The following is a 21,154-nucleotide window of genomic DNA, read 5'->3' as shown; positions in this document are numbered from 1 at the left end:
TTTTTTACCTTTTCTACCGTTGTCTGTATACACTACTGGCCATTAAAATTGCTACACCACGAAGATGACGTGCTACAGACGCGAAATTTAACGGACAGGAAGAAGATGCTGTGATATGCAAATGATTAGCTTTTTAGAGCATTCACACAAGGTTGGCGCCGGTGGCGACACCTACAACGTGCTGACATGAGGAAAGTTTCCAACCGATTTCTCATACACAAACAGCAGTTGACCGGCGTTGCCTGGTGAAACGTTGTTGTAATGCCTCATGTAAGGAGGAGAAATGCGTACCATCACGTTTCCGACTTTGATAAAGGTCGGACTGTAGCCTATCGCGATTGCGGTTTATCGCATCGCGACATTGCTCCTCCCGTTAGTCGAGATCGAATGACTGTTAGCAGAATATGGAATCAGTGGGTTCAGGAGAGTAATACGGAACGCCGTGCTCGATCCCAACGGCGTCGTATCACTAGCAGTCGAGATGACAGGCATCTTATCTGCATGGCTGTAACGGATCGTGCAGCCACGTCTCGATCCCTGAGTCAACAGATGGGGTCGTTTGGAAGACAACAACCATCTGCACGAACAGTTCGACAACGTTTGCAGCAGCATGGACTACCAGCTCAGATACCATGGCTGCGGTTACTCTTGACACTGCATCACAGACAGGAGCGCCTGCGATGGTGTACTCAACAACGATGGCAGATCGTCATTTTCTTCGGATGAATCTAGGTTCGGTTTACAGCATCATGATGGTCGCATCCGTGTTTGGCGACATCGCGGTGAACGCACTTTGGAAGCGTTTATTTGTCGTCATACTGGCGTATCACCCGGCGTGATGGTATGGGGTGCCACTGGTTACACGTCTCGGTCACCTCTTGTTCGCATTGACGGCACTTTGAACAGTGGACGTTACATTTCAGATTTGTCACGACCTATGGCTCTACCCTTCATTCGATCCCTACGAAACCTTACATTTCAGCAGGATAATGCAGGACCGCATGTTGCAGGTCATTACGGGCCTTTCAGGATACAGAAAATGTTCGACTGCTGCCCTGGCCAACACATTCTCCAGATCTGTGACCAATTGAAAACGTCTGGTCAATGGTGGCCGAACAGCTGGCTTGTCACAATACGCCAGTCACTGCTCTTGATGAACTGTGGTATCGTGTTGAAGCTGCATGCGCAACTGTACCTGTACACGCCATCCAAGCTCTGTTTGACTCAATGCCCAGGCGTATCAAGGCCGTTATTGCGGCCAGAGGTGGTTGTTCTGGGTACTGATTTCTCAGGATCTATGCACCCAAATTGCGGATGTAATCACATGTCAGTTCTAGTATAATATTTTTGTCCAATGAATACCCGTTTATCATCTGCATTTATTCTTGGTGTAGCAATTTTAATGGCCAGTAGTGTATGTGCATATCGCGAACTCACGACTTTTGTCACCTCAGTGTATTATAAGAATTATAATACACCTATTTGGTTCTAAGTCACTATACACTAACTGTGTATAAACGACTACATTAATGACTGCATGCTGCGTACCTGGTGGCACCCCGTACGATCCCGCCACGTGTTGGGCCCTCGGTTACGAATGCGGTGTGGCGACGGTCGTTTCCTCCCAGAGCCTCCACGGCCGGCGTCCATCGTGATGCTGTACACAGAAGCGGACCTTGCCTGAAAAGACCGCGTTGTCATTGGTCACATTAATGGCGCTGGTGCGGTGTCAAATAACGACAAGCGCTGTTCCTGGCCCACTGCAGGTGGCGTGGCTGTGCGATCCTGATCCGTGGGTCCGTCAACAGGATGCATTGTCTGAGACGTTGTCCTTCTGTACCCAACGGTTGCACATTTGTACGACTATCGCGAGGTTCTGACCAGCACGAATAGTAAAGCAAAGTGATGTCGTATGGTAAGTCTGGTTGGGAGATTGCGAAGGTCAGGTTCAGCCTCCTGAATTAGAAAGACGCTTCCTATACTTCGCGCCCGTAGGTACGTTACCTTCTCGAAGTGTAACCGTCGTATGAATGTAATTGTTAAATGCAGTGAGTGTAATGGAGGTGGTGTAGTGTGGTGTTCCGTATGTATTGGATGATGATGTGTAAAAGGAAGAGAATGAAACCCGGCGCCAACACATACCCTTCTGCTCTCGGAGAGCACTAAGGATGCTGCAGTGCTTCAAGTCTCCATCCGACGGACGGATCAGCATCAACCGTGTGGAATACCCTCACTTAATGAGACGCTGCTGAGAGGTTTGGAATGTAACTCAGAACCGTGGCGCAATGACTCCTGATCATCAACTTTACGCCACTACCCCTCATGTAACCCCTGCCGTGAAGGTAAAGAGAAAATTGTCAACAGTGCACGGTGTACCCAGCCACCACCCATCCGCCTACTGGCCATCGCCGACGGTGCTTAACTTCGACGATCTGACGGGAACCGGTATATCCACCGCGGCACGGCCGTTGCACGACACGCGTAGTAACATTGCGCAACGGCAAGCCACAGCCTCGATGTATCACGGTCATGTTGCTAACAAATCGCGACACGTGCTGATAAAAGTTTCTTCTTTTTACTTAAGGCATAACACCATCTTCTCAAAACAACCAAATTCAAATGCAAACAATGGTAAGTCCAGGTTACAATATCAGCAATATTATGGAAAGGATAGATTGCTAGTCACGGTAAAGAACGCTAGTTGTGTTGCAGTCAGACAGAACAAAAAGATTGTTACACGTTGTGCTTTCGCTCAAAGCTCTCTTCAGAGAAGAAAACAACCACACCTGCATCACACCCACACACACACACACACACACACGCACACAAAAGCAAGCATCACACGACCACTGACCAGAGCGGCAGGAGATAGCGGTTACGTGTGCGCGATGAGTGCTTGCTTATGTGAATGTGTGTGTTTGTGTGCGTGTGTGTGTGGGGGGGGGGGGGGTGGGTGGGTGGGTGGTGTGAGTGTTTTTTTTTTTCCTTTCTGATGAAGGTTTTGGCCGAAAGCATAATGTGTAACAGTCTTTTCGTTGTGCCTGTCTGCAACACAATGTGTCTTCTTTACGGTGAGCAGCAGTCTGTGCTTTTCGCAATAGTGTGGAAATTCAAATGCGATTTCTGAGTGTGAAGCCAATGGGGTGATCGCTCCTTATGCACGCAATGTAGACGGCGCTGCTCCTATGTAGTGTAAGCTACTGCTTTGAATTGCTGGTGATTTACATATCTTGGCATGTAGCAAAAATCATGCCAATTTGACGTTTGTTGCTTTTCCGTCTTGATGGTTTTGCACTTTTAATTCGACAGCAGTGTACGCGATAGAGATAAATCACTCAATGGTCCTAACGACTATCTAAAGACCATTTTCTTTGGTGTTCGTCTCTTTAATATGTACACCACTCTGCACGTGCTTAATTTTTCCTCAAGTGCATGTTTATGTACGTCTTCTAGAAGTGAATCAAGCTCTGCTCTGTTTTACACCGATCTCTTTACTGTTCCGTCCTTCGACATACTCCTAGTAATCAGCAGAAGTCTAGTCTTGAGGAAGGTGTGTGCAAAGCAGATATTTATGGGAGGAATTCTCAAGACGTGTAAGTAAGTCAACGGTGAGTTAGATCTCTTACAGATCCGTCGGAACAACTGAGGAGTACTAGGTGGCATACATCTTTCAGTTGGGTTACCGATTGGTAAATAAACTGATATAAGAATGTGCTTTGTGTTTCCATCACTAACAAACTCTTTCCATACATCTGATGTAAATTGACTTACATTATCAGATAAAATAGCACGTGGTTAACCTAATTACTGAAAGTAATCATTTGTGAGACAGTGTATTATTTTTTTGCTTGTAGCTTTTTTCAGGCATTATAGTTCGGCAAGTTTTGAAAATAAATCTATAGCAACAAACAAATGGGTGTATCCTTCTTTAGTGTGGGGTATTTGTCCAAATAAATCTATGCCTACTAACTATAACTTACCTTTCGGAACAATATTCTGCATAAGACTTTTGTCTTTTTAATTAGTAACCTTCACTCCCTGGCATCTGTTGCATGTTGCAAAATATTTTCTAACTCTCCCAGCAATGTTGTTGAAATAAACATTCTCTTGAATCTTCTGGATACATTTCATTCTACCACATTGTCTGACACTTCGGTGTATGTACATAATAAAAGTCTCGGTGTGTTGCTCAGGCCAGCAGACAGAGATATCTGCATCCAAACTGTGTTTGAAATAAAATTCCTTTATAAATATGGTAATATTGTTTTACTTTGTCATGACCTGCCGAGCGGTCTAGGGCGCTGCAGTCACGCACTGTGCGGCTGGTCCCGGCGGAGGTTCCAGTCCTCCCTCGGGCATGGGTGTGTGTGTTTATCCTTAGGATAATTTAGGTTAAGTAGTGTGTAAGCTTAGGGACTGATGACCTTAGCAGTTAAGTCCCATAAGATTTCACACACATTTGAACTTTTTTTTTGTCATGACCTATCTTTCCTAAATAACTTTTTACCAACTTCTACTCATCATCTTATTTCCGGTTTCGTCTTAACTGTTCACAAATTTTTACAATTTCTCTTTCTCCTTTAGTTTCCCAAATATCCATTATTTTGAAATTTCTGTTGTCCTGGATGCTCTAATTTTTATGTTGTCCTGGTAATCTAGACAGAGCATCCACTATGACGTTTATTTCACCTTTTGTATACTAGATGGTACACACATCAAAAAAAGTTTGGCATCACCTCGGTTCCAAGAATTCCGGAACCTCTACAGAAAATTGGAATAGATATCAACATAAAAATAATTTCCACCCTTTTTACTGCTCATGAAAACCACACATTGCAAGTTATACCACCATACAGCGAGACTTTCACAGACGGTGGTCCAGATTGCTGTAAACACCGGTACCTCTAATACCCAGTAGCACGTCCTCTTGCAATGATGCATGCCTGTATTCGTCGTTGCACTGTTGGTTCAGAGTGTCCCACTCCTCAACGGCGATTCGGCGTGGGTTCCTCAGAGTGGTTGGTGGGACACGTCATCCATAAACAGCCCTTTTCAATCTATCCCAGGCATGTTCGATAGGGTTCATGTCTGGAGAACATGTTGGCCACTCTAGTCGAGCGATGTCGTTATCCTGAAGGAAGTCATTCACAAGATGTGCACGATGGGGTCGCGAACTGTCGTCCATGAAGAATGCCTCACTCAATATGATACCGATATGCTTCCACTATAGCACTATCGATCAGAGGGCGGCATTCACGCCGGCCGGTGTGGCCGAGCGGTTCTAGGCGCTTCAATTTGGAACAGCGAGACCGCTACGGTCGCAGGTTCGAATCCTGCCTCGGGCATGGATGTGTGTGATGTCCTTAGGTTAGTTAAGTTTAAGTAGTTCTAAGTTCTAGGGGACTTATGACCTCAGAAGTTAAGTTCCATAGTGCTCAGAGCCATTTGATGGCATTCACGTATCGTACAGCCGTTACAGCGCCTTCCATGACCACCAGCGACGTACGTCGGCCCCACATAGTGCCACCCCAAAACAGCAGGAAACCTCCACCTTGCTGCACTCGCTAGACAGTGTGTCTAAGGCGATCAGCCTGACCAGGTTGCCTCCAAACACATCTCCGACGACTGTCTGGTTGAAGGCATATGCGACACTCATCGGTGAAGAGAACGTGATGCCAATCGTGAGCGCTCCATTCGGCATGTTGTTGGGCCCATCTGTACCGCACTGCATGGTGTCGTGGTTGCAAAGATGGACCTCACAATGGATGTCTTTAGAGAAGTTGCGCGTCATGCAGCCTATTGCGCACAGTTTGAGTCGTAACACGACATCCTGTGACTGCACGAAAAGCATTATTCAACATGATGGCGTTGCTGTCAGGGTTTCTCCGAGCCATAATCCGTAGTTAGCGGTCGTCTACTACAGTTATAGCCCTTGGGCGGCCTGAGCGAGGCATGAAAAAAAAAATGGCTCTGAGCACTATGGAACTTAACATCTATGGTCATCAGTCCCCTAGAACTTAGAACTACTTAAACCTTACTAACCTAAGGACATCACACACATCCATGCCCGAGGCAGGATTCGAACCTGCGACCGTAGCGGTCACGCGGTTCCAAACTGAAGCGCCTAGAACCGCACGGCCACACCGGCCGGCAGCGAGGCATGACATCACCAGTTCCTGTCTCTCTGTATCTCCTTCATGTCCGAACAAAATAGCTTTGGTTCACTCCGAGACGCCTGGACACTTCCCTTGTTGGTACCGAGCGAGGTGGCGCAGTGGTAAGACACTGGACTCGCATTCGGGAGGACGACGGTTCAATCCCGCGTCCGGCCATCCTGATTTAGGTTTTCCGTGATTTCCCTAAATCACTCCAGGCAAATGCCGGGATGGTTCCTCTGAAAGGACACGGCCGACTTCCTTCCCCATCCTTCCCTACTCCGATGAGACCGATGACCACGCTGTCTGGTCTCCTTCCCCAAACCAACCAACCAACCAACTTCCCTTGTTGAGAGCCCTTCCTGACCCAAAGTAACAATGCGTACGCGATCGAACCTTGGTATTGACCGTCTAGGCATGGTTGAACTAGAGGCAAAACGAGCCATGTACCTCCTTCCTGGAGGAATGACTGGATCTGATCGGCTGTCGGAACCTCTCCGTCTAATAGGCGCTGCTCATGTATGGTTGTTTACATCTTTGGGCGGGTTTAGCGACATCTCTGAACAAAGGGACCTTGTCTATGATACTATATGCACAATCAATGTCTATCTTCAGGAGTTCTGTGCACCGGGGTGATGCAAAACTTTTTTGATGTATGTATAATCAAACTGTTGCTAGTAAATTCTTCTGTGGTACGATTTGCACTCTAGTATGTAATATAACGCTCTGTGGTATATGTAAAGTAATACTTCGTGTTCTGATGCATAATTACTGAATTTCGTAAAACCCCAAATGATAGCTAACAGTTTCTTTCCAGTAAAAGTGTAGTTCTTCTCATGTTTTTGAAAACCTCTATTAGCAAAAGTAATTGAATGGTGTTCTATCTCTCCATTAACTTCTCTTCTTGACAAGTGTACACCTAAGCCATAATGACTTCCATTTAATCATTAAACAAAACGGCAGTGACAAGTCGGGTCTGTGTAGTATTTCACTATTGCATACCTGTTTCCTAATTTCTTCAAACGCTTCCTGACGCTCTTTAGTCCATTCCCAGGTACTAATTTTCTTTAACAACTCATGAGGACATGGTGCATTAGCTACCTGTGTTCTAATGTACTTCCTTTAAAAATTACATAAGTCATAGAATGTCTTTGACTTGGGTTTTGGAAATTCTCCAATGTCTAAAAGTTTTTTTTTTTCATGCAAAATTCCCTCTTCACTAATAGTGTGACCCAGAAAATTTAACGCTTTCACACCAAATTTGTACTTTTATAATTTGACTGTTATGCCTCCGTGTTTAAACTTTCTGCAACCTCCCTCAAAAGTTCTATGTGTTCTTCCCAAGTTTCACTAGTAAGCAAAATGTCATCTACACAAATGACCAATTTCGAAAGTAAATCAATACGTAACACGACGTCCAAAGCTATATAAATTCTGTGATAGATATGTTTAGACCAAAATGTGCAACAAAGTAATGAAAACTCTTCCCATTGTACATAAATGCTGTGTATTGCCTCCAGCTGGGATCTAAAGTAATTCGCTGAAAATCCGATGTCAAGTCAAGGCTAGTAAAGTATTTAGTGTTATGGAATTTGTTCAAAAGTTCTTCCATGGATTCCGGATGATCTGTCTCTCTTTCTAAGAATTTATTTAAGTGTCTGACATCAAGTACTAATCTTACACCTCCACTTTTATTGGAAACAAACGATGGGTTGTTATACTGGCAGCTGCTCCTCTCTACTATCCTCTATTCTGCAATTTCTGTAATTCTCTTTCAACTATTTTTCTTTTGCAAATTGGAACATCATAGGGTTTGATGAAAAAATGATTGTATTGTCTCAGTTTTGGTCTACACATAGAGTCTATCACTCTACCTGGCTTCCCACTAAAGATTTCACAATAATCCCACAAAACTTTATCTAAGTCATCTCTTTGTGTACTGCTCAGATTATCTGCTGTGTTAATTTTATCTGTAACTAACTGCAAAAAGCTGTCACTAACCAATTGGTTATCTTAAAACTCATCATTCTCCACAATGTAATTCCTATCACCAAAAACTTCAACAAGTCTTAATTGAGTGCTACAGTGTTCATTAAATCCCATGTGTAATTTAGTTTCTCTACAAATTCCAGATTTCGGTTCTACAAATAGTAACTTCATATTGTCCTAGTCAAAACTGTCATTGGCTTAAGTTATCCAGTACATCCCTAACAAAAGTGTTCGTTCGGATCTGTTACCACTAGACAACGTTGTTCAAACGTAAAATTACCAACTGTGAATGAAATCAGAGGTTGTGTACTAATCAGTTTACTATATTTTCCTGTGGCTCCTTTAATTTTAACACCAGTGATAGGAAATTGTGTTCTTCAATCTCTTAAGTTACCAGAATTGCCACAATTAGCGCTACCAGTGACTAATAAACAAATTCCTTTCCAACCAGCAATAGAAATCTCAATGCAAGGGCTACCATGTATTTCATGCTTATCAGTATTTTCATCTTTTACCAGTAAATCATCTTCAATTTCCTTAAAATTTACACCAGGGTTCAACTGCAGTTCTATAGCTGTTTTAGGTTGTAATGCATTCAGTTGCGGCTTACAACTAGATTATGTAACTTTTAAAACTGACAAATCACTCTCACATGTCGGTTTGTGTTGACTAAGTGAAAGAAGTTGACTATCTGTATCCATAATATCACAAGGTATTTGTGTGTGTTTAAAATTAGCATCAAAATTAAAGTCTGTATCACAAACTTTATTATAGTTAACTTCAACATCATTTGATCTGTTCAAAACTTCAAGCATCTTGTTACTAATGTGCCTAGTTTGTTCATCTTTGTTCCTACAGCTGATCAAGATCTTACTGACATTAATGGGAATCAGCTGACTCTCTTGTACCCATCACCTTCAAATTTTATAAACTTACTACTTGCTTCATCATCCAACACTTCTACAAAAATCAAACCATCTAATTCTTCACAGAGCAATGCATCAATATGAAAAATACCATTGTTGTTGTTGTTGTGGTCTTCAGTCCTGAGACTGGTTTGATGCAGCTCTCCATGCTACTCTATCCTGTGCAAGCTTCTTCATCTCCCAGTACCTACTGCAACCCACATCCTTCTGAATCTGCTTAGCGTATTCATCTCTTGGTCTCCCTATACGATTTTTACCCTCCACGCTGCCCACCAATGCTAAATTTGTGATCCCTTGATGCCTCAAAACATGTCCTACCAACCGATCCCTTCTTCTAGTCAAGTTGTGCCACAAACTTCTCTTCTCCCCAATCCTATTTAATACCACCTCATTAGTTACGTGATCTACCCACCTTATCTTCAGCATTCTTCTGTAGCACCACATTTTGAAAGCTTCTATTCTCTTCTTGTCCAAACTAGTTATTGTCCATGTTTCACTTCCATACATGGCTACACTCCATACAAATACTTTCAGAAACGACTTCCTGACACTTAAATCTATACTCGATGTTAACAAATTTCTCTTCTTCAGAAACGCTTTCCTTGCCATTGCCAGTCTACATTTTATATCCTCTCTACTTCGACCATCATCAGTTATTTTACTCCCTAAATAGCGAAACTCCTTTACTACTTTAAGTGTCTCATTTCCTAATCTAATTCCCTCAGCATCACCCGACTTAATTTAACTACATTTCATTATCCTCGTTTTGCTTTTGTTGATGTTCATCTTAAATCCTCCTTTCAAGACACTGTTCATTCCGTCCAACTGCTCTTCCAAGTCCTTTGCTGTCTCTGACAGAATCACAATGTCATCGGCGAACGTCAAAGTTTTTACTTCTTCTCCATGAATTTTAATACCTACTCCGAATTTTTCTTTTGTTTCCTTTAATGCTTGCTCAATATACAGATTGAATAACATCGGGGAGAGGCCACAACCCTGTCTCACTCCTTTCCCAACCACTGCTTCCCTTTCATGCCCCTCGACTCTTATAACTGCCATCTGGTTTCTGTACAAATTGTAAATAGCCTTTCGCTCCCTGTATTTTACCCCGGCCACCTTCAGAATTTGAATGAGAGTATTCCAGTTAACATTGTCAAAAGCTGTCTCTAAGTCTACAAATGCTAGAAACGTAGGTTTGCCTTTTCTTAATCTTTCTTCTAAGGTTAGTATTGCCTCACGTGTTCCAACATTTCTACGGAATCCAAACTGATCTTCCCCGAGGTCCGCTTCTACCAGTTTTTCCATTCGTCTGTAAAGAATTCGCGTTAGTATTTTGCAGCTGTGACTTATTAAACTGATAGTTCGGTAATTTTCACATCTGTCAACACCTGCTTTCTTTGGGATTGGAATTATTATATTCTTCTTGAAGTCTGAGGGTATTTCGCCTGTCTCATACATCTTGCTCACCAGATGGTAGAGTTTTGTCATGATTGGCTCTCCCAAGGCCATCAGTAGTTCTAATGGAATGTTGTCTACTCCCGGGGCCTTGTTTCGACTCAGGTCTCTCAGTGCTCTGTCAAACTCTTCACGCAGTATCTTATCTCCCATTTCGTCTACATCTACATCCTCTTCCATTTCCATAATATTGTCTTCAAGTTCATCGCCCTTGTATAAACCCTCTATATACTCCTTCCACCTTTCTGCCTTCCCTTCTTTGCTTAGAACTGGGTTGCCATCTGAGCTCTTGATATTCATAAAAGTGGTTCTCTTCTGTCCAAAGGTCTCTTTAATTTTCCTGTAGGCAGTATCTATCTTACCCCTAGTGAGACAAGCCTCTACATCATTACATTTGTCCTCTAGCCATCCCTGCTTAGCCATTTTGCACTTCCTGTCGATCTCATTTTTGAGACGTTTGTATTCCTTTTTGCCTGCTTCATTTACTGCATTTTTATATTTTCTCCTTTCATCAATTAAATTCAATATTTCTTCTGTTATCCAAGGATTTCTATTAGCCCTCGTCTTTTTACCTACTTGATCGTCTGCTGCCTTCACTACTTCATCCCTCAGAGCTACCCATTCTTCTTCTACTGTATTTCTTTCCATCATTCCTGTCAATTGTTCCCTTATGCTCTCCCTGAAACTCTGTACAACCTCTGGTTCTTTCAGTTTATCCAGGTCCCATCTCCTTAAATTCCCATCTTTTTGCAGTTTCTTCAGTTTCAATCTGCAGCTCATAACCAATAGATTGTGGTCAGAATCCACATCTGCCCCTGGAAATGTCCTACAATTTAAAACCTGGTTCCTAAATCTCTGTCTTACCATTATATAATCTATCTGATACCTTTTAGTATCTCCAGGATTCTTCCAGGTATACAACCTTCTTTTATGATTCTTGAACCAAGTGTTAGTTATGAATAAGTTATGCTCTGTGCAAAATTCTACAGGCGGCTTCCTCTTTCGTTCCTTCCCCCCACTCCATATTCACCTACTATGTTCCCTTCTCTCCCTTTTCCTACTGACGAATTCCAGTCACCGATGACTATTAAATTTTCGTCTCCCTTCACTACCTGAATAATTTCTTTTATCTCGTCATACATTTCATCTATTTCTTCATCATCTGCAGAGCTAGTTGGCATATAAACTTGTACTACTGTAGTAGGTGTGGGCTTCGTATCTATCTTGGCCACAATAATGCGTTCACTATGCTGTTTGTAGTAGCTAACCCGCACTCCTATTTTTTTATTCATTATTAAACCTACTCCTGCATCACCCCTATTTGATTTTGTATTTATAACCCTGTATTCACCTGACCAAAAGTCTTGTTCCTCCTGCCACCGAACTTCACTAACTCCCACTATATCTAACTTTAACCTATCCATTTCCCTTTTCAAATTTTCTAACCTACCTGCCCGATTAAGGGATCTGACATTCCACGCTCCGATCCGTAGAACGCCTGTTTTCTTTCTCCTGATAACGACGTCATCTTGAGTAGTCCCCGCCCGGAGATCCGAATGGGGGACTATTTTACCTCCGGAATATTTTACCCAAGAGGACGCAATCATCATTTAATCATACAGTAAAGCTGCATGTCCTCGGGAAAAATTACGGCTGTAGTTTCCCCTTGCTTTCAGCCGTTCGCAGTACCAGCACAGCAAGGCCGTTTTGGTTAATGTTACAAGGCCAGATCAGTCAATCATCCAGACTGTTGCCCCTGCAACTACTGAAAAGGCTGCTGCCTCTCTTCAGGAACCACATGTTTGTCTGGCCTCTCAACAGATACCCCTCCGTTGTGGTTGCACCTACGGTACGGCCATTTGTATCGCTGAGGCACGCAAGCCTCCCCACCAACTGCAAGGTCCATGGTTCAAACCATTACATCTACTAAAACCATCATCAAGATAATCAGTAGTATCAATAGCATCAGTACGAACAACCACTTCTACCTGAAAACTCTCTACAACTAAATCATCATCAGTACCACTAGTTTTTGTGCCAGCAGGCATACAAGCAGAATCAATTGTCAAATCATCATCCTCCCTAGATACAAGATTACCAACTTCTGCCACATCTACCTCAAATAAGACTGGCTAAACCATATTCTTCAAAATCATTACACATAGCAACATTACTAAATACACACTGATCATCAAAAAGATTAGTCAGCTCACCACCATAAAGTTCAAACCGATTTTCTACCGTTCTATCGTCTTGTAGCATGAGATCCCAGATTTCACACCCAAAATTAACTGTGTTTAATGGTAATCAATACCGTCTTTGGTATGGTATCTGTAATCTGAACTATGTCTACATCTTCTTCTGTCATCCTGGTTTCTGGAAATGCTTCTCACCTCAAAGTGACAGGCTCTCAATGAGGTGGTTACCCGTCTTCCTGACTCTTATTCCTATTCTCATTTGACCTATTATCGTTTCTCCTCTCACAATTATTGCTTTGCTTATTTCTGTGGTTATTATTAATATTGTCAATACTCCTATTCTGACTGCGATGGTTATTACCATAACTGTTATTTCTTCTGTTATTATTTTTATGCCTATTCCCGTTGTTGTCGCCGGCCGCGGTGGTCTCGTGGTTCTAGGCGCTCAGTCCGGAACCGCGCGACTGCTACGGTCGCAGGTTCGAATCCTGCCTCGGGCATGGATGTGTGTGATGTCCTTAGGTTAGTTAGGTTTAAGTAGTTCTAAGTTCTAGGGGACTGATGACCACAGATGATAAGTCCCATAGTGCTCAGAGCCATTTTGAACCCGTTGTTGTCGTCGTGCTGACAGGACACCCCACCTTGGAATTGGTTGCTTCTATGACCGTGACTCTTATTTGACCTGCCATTATTTTCCCAGGCACAATCCAGTTTGTCAACATATTTAACAAATTCTTTTACTGAATCGTCCGGTCCAAAGACCAGATCCCACTGAACGCAGTTAAGCAAGCGCCATTTCAGTGCGTCGGTTTTTATGAGCTCATCTAATGGCCTGTCAAGGAGCACCAGTATCCTAAGCTGTCTCCCATAAAAGTTGCACACCCTTATATTGTCTTCGCGATGTCTACTGTCATTTAGAAACTCTGTCTTAACTATGACCTGTTTACTTTCCGACCAAAATTTGTTCAAAAATAATATTTCAGACTCGGCAAAAGTCATTTCTCAGTTAACATGTTGGTTAGCCCACGACAAACCTTCTCCGTCCAGAAAACATTTCTCTAAATTAATTTTAATCTTTTCTTCCATACGAGATGCGAAGCTGTCCTTGCATTGGTATCTAATATACAAGGGATGCAATTTAAAATCTCCTGGGTAAAAAATTCTATGTAACATTATTACAATTATTTACAAAGGTGCTGCCGCTACTATAGGTGTTATTAAACACATTTGATTCCAAATTGTGTACTTTGGAGTTGACTGTTCTAAGATTCTGAGCAACAGTATTAACTTTATTGTTAATAGAAGAAATTTGTTCTTTATCAAGCTCTGAATTGAATTTTAATTTTTCCTCAAAATAATTACTCTCAGTCTCAGTATAGTTTTGTGTTGTTTTGAATTCAGATTTTCTCCTACTTAACTCGTCAGTGTCATCATTTTCATTGTCTCTTACTCGTTCTTCCATTAGGGGCCACTCGATCGTTGACCAATTTTAATTCAACATCTGTGAATTTCTTCAAACAATTGTAATTCTACATCATGTATTCGCTCATTAGTAGCGTCTATTTTTTATTTACTTCAACAATATCCTCCTTAATTGATTTTAGGCTATTATTTAGTTTCTCCAACTTTACATCTATTCTCTTAAATTTTTGTCCATCTTTTATTCAACAGTTTTAAAGTAATTGACCATTTTCTTATTTTCTTCTGCTAATTTAATATCTAGTAGCTAAAAAAGCTTTTCAATTAAAGTAACTGGGTACCCTATCTACTGAAAGCGTTGAAACGGTGATGATGAACTGTTGGATGTATTTCTTCCACTCTGAGCTTGAAAATTAAGTTTGGAGTCGACACGTGTAGCAGACATCCGAATCACGGCTGTTTGATCTAAAGTACTTTCACTTATATTGGCGAAAATCTTTATCAAACAAATCACACGAAAACACTTTTCCTAAAGAATTCATTCAAATTTGTCACACGTAGTATTCTCTGACTATATGGCATGAACAATGAAATCACTTCGTACTATCAAAGTGTTTAATAATGAAACTAGAGAAACAAAAGAAAATCAATAAATGTATTCATCAGACAAAATACACGGTTTTGTCGATGGTCCACACTTTCGCACGTATGCTTTTCGAAAGATGGGTCTGTCCACGTCCAAATTCAAGCACAGCACTTCTTGCAGTTCTTGTACTTGAAACTTAACACGCTTTAGCCCTCTGTACAGATTTATACACATTCCAGCTCCTAATAACCACATTAAAATGGAACTGGTTGCGTGATGTGGGATGTGTATAACATCGACCGCTGATAATTAAAATATTTGCAGGTTTACAAAATCTGAAAGTTTATGCCAAAAGTTTTCCGGCCACAATAACTATGTGAACAGCATGAATTTAAAAAGAAAAGGGCCACCACCAACTGAAATACAACTATCTCAACAAACTGATTTAACTGAAAAATGCAGAACTATTCATTAATTGAGCGAGGTGGCGCAGTGGTAGCACACTGGACTCGCATTCGGGAGGACGACGGTTCAATCCCGTCTCCAGCCATCCTGATTTAGGTTTTCCGTGATTTCCCTAAATCGTTTCAGGCAAATGCCGGGATGGTTCCTTTGAAAGGGCACGGCCGATTTCCTTCCCAATCGTTCCCTAACCCGAGCTTGCGCTCCGTCTCTAATGACCTCGTTGTCGACGGGACGTTAAACACTAACCTAACCTAACCTAACCTATTCATTAATTTAGAGATGAAATGTTGTTGTTACCAAAAATGATTGTGAAATTTACATAACTTGTAGATCTTTATTCTTGAGGCGTAGCTTCGCTGCAAATACTCTTGAGCTCTTCTGATGTGCTGCTATACAAAACTCATCATGAGATCCACGAAATAAATTCAATGTACAGATTTTCCACAGAACTGCTTAATTCGCACGCAAGATGTTCGGCGTAGAAAAACATGTAAACAAAATTCTACATGCTATGATGTTGATGGTTGCTAACAAACTGTCCTTTCGCTGTACGCAAACCGCTGGTATTTATATGATTTACAACAGTCACTGACGACCAGAATTTACAAATTTTAAGAAATGACAGTTAAAAGTGCGAAGCAAAATTAATTCACATACGTAGAAAAATAATCAGCATAATGCTTTACAATTCTGTCTAGATGCCGATACGATTTCGTTAACAATTCCGAAGTAATTTACATGTTTCCAGAAAATAACAATACATATTATATTTTAGTTAACTGTAGTCAAAAGAAAGAACGAAAAGTATTTCTACCATTTGTATGAATTCTTACTAACATGTTTATCAGAAAATGGTTAGTTGATTTGCCAAAAATAAATTTGTAAGCTGCAAAATACACTTTGTACTCATTGGCGTAAGACTTTTAGATCGATTACTTAGTAATTATTGAAAGCAAAAATATTCCTAGGATGTTCCCAAACTTGTTACTGAGTGCGTAACACAATAACAAACTCAGCTTTTACGTATGTTGCCTGAAGCAGACTATTTACTCGTACAGCTGCAATTAATTAAGCATAAAGTAAATGTAGTCTTTTCAGAGGGAGGCACAGGATATCCAAGGGTGTTTGTTTACAATGCACAACTCAATGTGCCTTCTAAATGGCATGCGGATGATATGTAAAGTTGCTGTTGATATGGAGTGACAAGGTTCTTCAATGCGCTGCTTGAAATCGTGTGTATGTGTGGCTTCTGTGACATGGATACAGTTCTTTAGATTCCCCCGAAAGAAATCTGCTGGTGTGCAGTCGGACAACACCGTGGGACGTCCTAACCATCTTCCAGAAAATCTGTTCTTGAGTATCATCAAGCGCAGAATAAGCTGGGAGACTATCATGCTGCATCCATGTACGCCCTCTAACGTCTAGGCTGACATTTCCAAATTTTTGGACAGTAAAACTCGATACAGCTCACCATTCAGAATACCATGCACGTAGTATGGAACGATGATTTGACCTTCATAGTCGCCACATCACATGTTAATGGAGCACCACCTATGACGATTGACATGACTTACTCACCTAGGATATTTTGAGGGATCACGAAACCAAATTTATGAATGTTGATTCATCAGAGAACATAAAACTTTTTAAGGCATTATGAGTGATTTACTCACTGCACATTCGCAGAAAGTAAATATTTCCATGCAGTTCCTGTCAGTAACAGGTGTGACGATTGGTATGGGTGGAATTTGTGACTGTATGCTATTTGTCGCATAGATGTAGGGTTGACACTAGTGACTTTCGTGTTGCACTCCCGGATCGCATGGCAGGTGAACACTATTTTTTTTCTGGCAATGCCAAAAACCAAACCACCTGACTTTATGACTGGCAGTTTGCCAGCTATGGGCAAATGCTGAGCAGGACGAGGAGAACGCAGAAGCGATTGTCACAAACAGGACTGGCCGAGCGCCCAAGTCTACAAACGGAGCACAATGACATGGTGGCAACAGACAGATGCCGCCATACTGTTGACAGAACAGTCACAAGAAAACCTAGTTACAGTGCAACAGTAAATATTCAGCCGCTGAAGCAGCAGAGAAGAGCATCTGAAATATGAAGTTAAGAGAGTCTTAACCCACCAGGAGAGCTGACCACATGAAAAAACTATTACACGTTGTATCATTGCTCACCACCGCAGCAGAGCAAACGGAAAGTGCCAGCATAAATACTACACTTTTCTGAGTCTGTGATCTCAGTTGCAGCTTTTCGGTGATTCAGGTGAGACCATGTCAGTCGACACTGTGCACAACTAATCATAAAATCAAATGGCTCTGAGCACTATGGGACTTAACATCTGAGGTCATCAGTCCCCTAGAACTTAGAACTACTTAAACCTAACTAACCTAAGGACATCACACACATGAATGTCCGAGGCAGGATTCGAAGCTGCGACCGTAGCGGTCACTCGGTTCCAGACAGTAGCGCCTAGAACCGGGCCGGCAATCATAAAATCGCAAAGTCTCGCTGTAAGGGCTCTGCCACAGCGAGCATCCACGTCACGTTATCCGATAGGGTGCAAGCTTGGCAAGGAGGCTGTGGCTCGAGCTCTGCATCAAGTACTTCAGATCTGGCTGAAGGGCGAGTCCCCTGGACGCACGTCATCAGCGCCAACGACAGCGCTTCAGAGACCACCTCGCGCAACTGCTGTCCGCTGCTGTCCTCCGAGGGCCGCGCCGAACCGACCGGGCGTGACGTCACGGCTGTCACTCGAGCCGTCCTCCACCTCCACGCAGCAGTCGTGCCGTGCAGAGGCGTGCCCGCTTACGACGGTACTGGGCACTAACATTGAATGGTTTGGCTCGAGCCCCCACGTGCTGAGACATGCAAATATATTTATATTTGTTACACTTAGCTTAAATGAGAGGCCCAGAGATGTGGCTTGTCTCAATGTTTGAGTACGTTTTTCGTCATTCGGTGACAGCTCACACCTCAATGTTTTAAGCTGAAATAAGATATAAAAAACAATGCTGGCAGGTATTGCAGTGAAATTTAAAAAATATCGAGTCACTCACGTGGATTAAGGGTGGCCATTAATAACTGATGCTACAACACTTTACTATAAAATTCATATGTTGCGATCACGACGCTCGACAGTCTGTTCACAGTTCACAAAGTAACTGCTGTCCTTAACCACTATATTGCGCTCAACTTGATCGTTTTCGAACGTCGCTACATACATACTTGTCCCCGAAAGTGGCTACTAATCCACTACTACCCCTACATGCGCGGCACGTCTGGCTGTTATCGTCGCTCAAAGCCATCTCCTCTGTCATCAAAGATGGCCGCCCTATCCACCATCGAAACGACTGCCTAGCTCAAAACAATGTTTGACAAAAATTACGAATATTCTAAAACTAAATACAAAAACACATATATTATACTGAAAAATATGTAAATTTTTCCAGGAAATAACAATTTAAAGTCCAATTTTTTGTATATGCCACCGTTTTTTCATAAATAATGTTCTTGTAGCGTGATTTTGTTTTTTCCAGATTTTTGTTACTAAATATAAAGAAACAAATAAAAATACATACTTAATTACTCATTTACCTCTTTAAACTTTAGAATGCTGCCGCTAGTTTCGTCTCTTTAAATTTATTGATAACCAAAAGCACAGTTTCTCTCAGTCGAATCCCTATTTCCGAGCTCTCATTCAAAAATGCTACACAATGCTAAATTGGCTATGATTGCTCGATGCATCTCTGCTAGCTGCATCCGTAAACACTTTGTTTGTAGTAATCGGCCAAAGCATTGCCGAAATATTAGCTTTTGAACTTTGATAAATTTACAATTTTTAAGACAACGATAACTTTTAAACTGTTATATATCTTTGTGGCGCATCTAGATAATTTAGTTTTACATATATTTCTGTCCATGAGTGCCAACTCACACCTGCGTGTCACTCTTAGCTTTGTTTTTATCAATTTTTCTCTGGCATGTAAATTTCTACAAGCTTGCAAAACACGGCCACACGCGCCCCTGCCTAACTCCTGCTCTTTTTTCAAGGCCGCGTAAAAGCTAGCCGCTCGCCACGGCCCCGTAGCAACCGCCAGCCACGTGCTGTGCGGCGGGAAACTGCAGCTGCAAGCTCCCGCCACAGCTTGTACGCGCACAATTATCCCCATTTGCTACCCCATAAACACAGTGCATGGTGTCACAAGTAGCACCAAACTCAATCTGTGCCCTCAGAAACGAAATAATACACAAAAATAAACTCTATATATGATAGCAGAAAAATCGACACGAATATGCCCCTATTTTATCTTATACCGCAAAACTTCCTACACTAACTAAACTTACGCCAAATACATTTATTCATCACCATGACGCTGATAAGACTGGCAAAAAGTTGTAACTAACAAAACATAAACGAATCGAAGGTGGACCAGCAATTTTTCTTAAAGTCCTCTAAATCTTGTCCTTTTTTCTTCATTCTTTTTTATTTTGATGCACTATATTTCTCAGTAGAAATTACACAGCACATACAGTAAGCACTACACATTTTGTAGTCTTCTGTGGTGTGCCTCTGACCTGCATGAGTGCTGCAGCTCGGACCTCAGGCGCCATTTCTCAAGTTCTCCTGCCAGTCAGCTAACCCGATTGTACCAGGAGCAAACAAAATTCACCTGATCAATTTCTAATCAGAAAAGGTGTCTGGGTTACAAGAACTGACCGGATGTAAACCCACCGCCTCTGCTATCCAGACTTGACACAGTTAAAGCCAAATTGCAGAGCGAAACCTGGCACAAACATACGTGTACAGATGGTAGTGTTACCAAAAAATACATGCTGGCTACAGACTTTTCTTTGATTGCAACAATTTCTTCCATTCAAGAACAGAAACGGCCCAAATCTTTGCGACTGTACAACTTTGAGACAAGGTTTCTCTAACCAAAGTGAAACTAAGAAAATACGTGACCAGAGTAGTACTGAGAAATTTATTATATGATGGGTTTTATGGTAGGTTCCACCAACAACACAGTCTCCAGTTTCAACCCAAACAATAAACTAACTGCTGCTCAAATTAATAATGAAAATCATGGAACTGCAGACTGAATAAAATCAAATATATAAAATACCCCATAACACAACATAATCCACAAATCAGCTTAGATTCCCCTGAAACTAAGTAATCTTAAACATGTAAACAAAAATTAAAAAATACAAACAAATTATATATATACCCTGCAGCCCCATGCACAAAACAAAAATCTGGTGTGTGACCAAATCACAATGACCACTAATGAAGAATTGAATCAATATTCGTATCATTATAAACAATCAAAAAAAATGCCACTCAATGTCCCTATCTCTCATTAACATCCTAGCATGTACATATAAGTGCTGTACAATGACTACAACTGTTATAGCCTGTATCACTAGTCATTATAGAGAATTAGATGTGTCAACCAGCTGTTCCACAACTTCAAGGACCACTATACTTTTACCAAGATAAACCTGAATAACACTAGGCCATTCAGAAAATTCTTAAAACTAAACATATATGTAAATAGTATACATCAAGGAGTCCCATGCAGAAAAAAGAACTTAGCTACCATACACATGATAAATTATACTCTAACTGCCTCCCTCTCTGTCAGTGCCATAGGGTATTGCCTGGCCTTAATGTGTTCATGTGCATTCACTCTGAGTGAATACTCAACGTCAGTCGCCTTCCCTGGTTTTTCAGGAAACACTTCTTTGTTTTCACTCAATAATCGATATAATTCTGCCTTCTGTTCCACAGAAATTCCCTTTATACCATTTACTTTACTCCTTAGATCTTTCTCAACCTCTATCTCATCAATTAAGCACTCTGCTACATGCAAAATAGCTACCAAATTTTCATCATTGAGTGTATTTTTGAATTTAACCCTTTTTCTTCTCTTAACAGTATTCAGT

At 41.6% G+C, this 21,154-nt stretch overlaps 1 protein-coding gene across 1 annotated transcript in view; it reads left to right on the top strand.

The window, feature by feature from the left end:
- LOC126235093 (SET domain-containing protein SmydA-8) overlaps positions 1–21,154 on the top strand; it is a 349,448-nt gene that overhangs the window by 60,649 nt on the left and 267,645 nt on the right. The gene's annotated exons all lie outside the window — the stretch shown is intronic.

Source organism: Schistocerca nitens, chromosome 2 (assembly GCF_023898315.1).
Source record: "Schistocerca nitens isolate TAMUIC-IGC-003100 chromosome 2, iqSchNite1.1, whole genome shotgun sequence".
Taxonomy (NCBI): Eukaryota; Metazoa; Arthropoda; class Insecta; order Orthoptera; family Acrididae; genus Schistocerca; species Schistocerca nitens.
Note: the sequence above shows the minus strand (reverse complement) of the source record. Positions and strands in the feature narration are given on the sequence as shown.